The sequence below is a fragment of the Micromesistius poutassou genome (genome assembly GCF_964030765.1).
Source record: "Micromesistius poutassou genome assembly, chromosome: 19".
Taxonomy (NCBI): Eukaryota; Metazoa; Chordata; class Actinopteri; order Gadiformes; family Gadidae; genus Micromesistius; species Micromesistius poutassou.
In genome coordinates this window covers 3,120,037-3,124,798 of record NC_140289.1, presented here as the reverse complement: position 1 = coordinate 3,124,798, position 4,762 = coordinate 3,120,037, and positions in this window count along the sequence as shown.

Below are 4,762 nucleotides of genomic sequence, written 5' to 3'. Positions count from 1 at the left end.
CACACACACACACACACACACACACACACACAGACACACACACATACAGAGACACAGACACATGCATGCACACACACACACACACACACACACACACACACACACAGACACACACAGACACAGACACCCCCTCTATCCCAGCAACGCTCCAGTGACTCGTCTGGGGCATAAATTCAACTCCTGACTCAAAATGAGTACATGTCTGAAAAGAAACGAGACATGGGAGTTGTTGGGATTGTTATTTTTCTGGGTTGTTGACGAAAGGCCAGCGAGGAGTTTCCCGCCCGACACGGCAAGAGGCGAGGAGCGTGGAAGACGTGTTGGGGTGCCAACCAGCCCGGGGCTACAGACGGTACAGATGACCCCTCGCCTTCACAACACCCATTATCCTCCTGCTTCTCATCCTCCCTTTCTCTCTCTCTCTCTCTCTCTCTCTCTCTCTCTCTCTGTCTCCCTGTGTCCCTCCCTCTATCATCCCTTTCTTTGCTGAACCTCCCCCCCCCCACCACCCCTTTCACCACGACACACCACCACCAGCACCACCCGGCAGCAGCACCACCTCGCTGGATGGCTCCGTATCGGGTTGCCACCTACACAATAGGCCCTGAATCATCACTCTATCCCAGGGAGACATAAAGAGAGCAAGAGGCAGACACACTGACGGAGTGGGGGGGGGGCGGGGGGGGGGTGGGGAGACGAAGACCTACAGACGGACAGACGGACAGATCGGCTGACAGAGAGACAGGCGGACAGGCAGACAGGCTGGCAGACAGACCGACAGACGTACAGACTGAGATGAAGGAACGCTAGATGTTTCACTGTTAGATCCAAGGCCGAGTAGAGCCCGTTTGAAACTGGATCACGCGCACCACGGTGGACTAGTGATTGCTGGGGAAATGCTTCTATGATTTTTGACCGTGGTTGGACTCTCGCTGTAGTTCCAGGTCAGGCTGTTGAACAACACGGGTGTTGCTCATGGGTTAAGTCTGTCCTGCAAGAGTGGTACAAAACACAAATTAAATACCCAAAATAAATGAAATTCCTAATAAAAGTATGGAGTTGACACAACTGGATTTTTTAATGAAACGCAGCTGACCTGAATAAACAACTCTGAGGTGGTTTATGTAAGTACCTCAAAACTCACTTGGTAGGTGGTCTTTTTCATTTCCACGGTTTTCTCAGCTACCTGGCAGACTGAATAAATCAAAAACACCCCCTGTTCAAATTGAGATTTAACGTAGTTCTTGAGAATTGTTAAAGCCAAGGCTAACTTTTACACTAGTCTATACGGAAAAGCTGTTCCACTGCAGATAGGGCCCTAGCTGAGAAACCTTATATCTGAACACCGAGGCTGGGGGAAGTTCAGAGTGGACTGGTTCTTCCGCAATCAAAGCATGAATGTTGCATTTTCATTTCCTTCCCATAAGGAAAGAAGCCATCCATTTTCTTTTGTTTGTTTGGGGGTGTAGGTTGGAGATAGGTGGTCTCGACGAAATAGTGGTGAGGAAAGTCGCTTTGAATGAAAGCAAACCGCTTCTCAACCGATTCCTGGTGTCCGTCTTTTGTCTTGAAAATATCTTTCAATGAATTAACTTAAATGCTTTTGCATTTGAATCAAATAAGACCAGAAATGGTTTGACTCTGACCTTAATAGAACACTATCTGTGACAGAATACACAATGTGGACTACTATGCGATTTCTTCACGACCTCCATAAAACAAAGACGAAAAGCCCATAATATGAGAAAGACTTCATTCATATGACCTCACTATTAGCACGAACCACCAAAAAGAACCGCGCTTATGTCTAAAACAGAGAGCCAAACACCTCCTTTCTCTCTCGCTCTCTCTCTCTCTCTCTCTCTCTCCTTCTCTCTCTTTCTCAGACAGACAGACACACACACACACACACACACAGTGCGGTTTCCTGTCTGGTGTGTTCCTCTAGAAAGCCCACGCCGTTTGCACTGGGTCTCCAGATGGATTCAGCAGTTGCTTCCAGGGGCGTGGGCGGCTGCTGATGGTGGGTGACTGTCAGACACAGAGCGGCTTAGTGACTGTCTGTGACCTGCTAACCCAACACCTAGCTGTGTTATCCCCGCAGCCAGCCTCTCCACTTCTCTCTCTCTCTCTCTCTCTCTCTCTCTCTCTCTCTACCTCTTTACCCCTCTCTCTACCTGTTTACCTCTCTCTCTACCTCTTTACCTCTCTCTCTCTACCTCTTTACCTCTCTCTCTCTACCTCTTTACCTGTCTCTCTACCTCTTTATATCTCTCTCTCTATCTCTCTCTCTCTCTACCTCTCTCTCTCTCTCTCTCTCTCTCTCTCTCTCTCTCTCTCTCTCTCTCTCTCTTTCTCCCTCTCTCCCAAATTCTACCTTCATATTGAATCGGCTAATCCGTGGCGAGAGCAGCTTTCTGTTCTTCGTGGCCATTTAATATCCACTGGGTGCCACGGCTTTCCCCCCCCCCCCCCCCCAAACTAACTGCCCATCTGAACGGGCCTTCTTTATCGCAAGGGAGATCAATCACGGAGCAGGGGCCGGAGAGGCAGAATATATTCGTGGCCTCAACAGAAAACTAACCGCCGTTTGTCAGTTAAATCTATGTCCGGGCCCCCCCCGACCGCCCCCCCTTACATTACAGAGAGGTGTCAAGAATAACCCCCAGAAAGGGAGTCTCAGCGTCCGAACCAAATATAAATCGGCGACCAGAATCTCCGTGCACTCAGGGGGAGGGGGGCGGGGGGTGGGGAAACTCAAGTGCTCCACCCCGACGACGTGGCCGGCAACGCCAGCCAACTGGAAGAGATGCCAGAGAGGGGTAGCTGTTTCACTCCGCACCCCCCCCCCCCCCCACGATCCCTCCCACCACCCTCTCTCCCCGCGACCGGGGCCGTGTCGCCGGGCAGAATGCACAGGAAGGAACAACTGTCTGTTGACGCCCGACGCGACGTTGGCCATCGGGGGGGGGGGGGGCCCTCGGTCGCATTTAGCCGCTAACGCTACGGCTGTACGCACACCGCCACTGCGGCCGCACATCTTGTGTCTGTTTGGGGCGGCGTGCGTCTTCACGGGGCTGAGGAGGTGACGGAAGGGGGAGCAACTCGACCCCTCGCACCGCCGCCGTTATGTATCCGTGTCTGTGGTGTGTTTCTGTGTCCCTCACTCAATCTGTCTCTGTCTCTGTCTCTCTCTCTGTCTCTCTCTCTCTCTCTCTCTCTCTCGGCCTTAAACGCATATACGCTTACACACACAGCTGAAACGCACTGGTGCACACGCAAACCCGCACACACACACACACACACACAAATACAGTGAGCACGCACACAGGCACAGAGATATGTGATCACTTGGCGTGTCAATGCATTTAGTGTTTTTCTATTGACGTATTTGTTTATTCACATTTGTATATTTGTATGTCGTCATTTGTAATTCATCTGTTTTCTTGTTACCGGCCTATGAACTGTGGATGTCAATTAGTATTTTTGCTAAGCTCAAGAATTTTTTAATCTTGTATCGTTTACTAATGTTCTTTGACCTGCTCTGATGTGCTCCCCTATCAAGTAAACGACAAAATTTATAAATATATATAAAACACAATAAAATAGAGACACACACACACACACCCACATTAAAAATCACGTGCAGACAGGCTCTTGCACACACTTAAAACACATACGATGACACACCAAAACACGTACGGAACACTCAGTACACCTATATAACCGTTAGCACATCGCTCACACATCACTCGCTCTTAGGACACACACGGTACACACACAGCCAGTATACACACACAGAACACACACACACACACTGGGACCGTTGCCATACTCAGGCCATCTCCCTGTGCACCAGAGGAAAGCGGAGGAGAACATTCCCCCTTCTTTTCTTACTGCTTTCTTCTCGTGGCCATACATTAACAATCCTGCAAGGCTCCCCAGGGTCACCAAACACCACCTCCCCTTACCTCCTCTCCTCTCTCGCTCTTGCTCTCTCCCTCTTTCTCTCTCTCTCTCTCTCTCTCTCTCTCTTCCTTTCCTTTTCTCTCCACTCCTCTCCTCTCTTCTGGCCTTCTTTCCTTTCCTCTCTTTTCTCTTTTCCTCTCACACGCCGCTCCTATTCGAACCATTCCTCAACCCTCCTCTCCCTTCCTCTCCTCTCTCCTTCTATCCCTTTCTCTCCCCCTTTCTCACCGACTGCCACCTCTCTTTTACCTCTTTCTTTCAAGGGCTAGCCGCCCCGAGACTGATCTCAGAACTCAACCCAAGGAAGTCTTAGAGGTGTTCCTTGGTCGGTGCGTGTGTATGACCAACTAAACGCAATGTGACACTGAATTAATCCTATCATTAATTAGAAAGGTGTAGGCTTCCTTTCCCTCAAACCACTTGAAAATGTGATCGTCGCTCAATCTAATTAAAAGTCGTATCGCCGTATATATAACGTATATATACACCGTAATGTCACTCTGCGACAACAGGTGGAGATTTGACTATTTAAATAAGGTGAGGGAAGCATAGTGAGCTAACTACAGTCCTGCTTTGCTCATTTGCCTCGGGCTCCGTGCCCGGCTCCCTAAGGACCCCAGACGGCCGCCTGGAGCTCGGCAGGCAGGCGGCCAGGGAGGATGCCTGACCATAACACAGATGATGGAGGAGTGTCAGGGGGAAGGGGGGGGGGGGGGGAGGAGGGGGTGGATATGGTGCTAAAAGGGTGGGGTGGTAGCGGTTGTAGCGGACAGGGGTTAGGAGGGGTGGGATA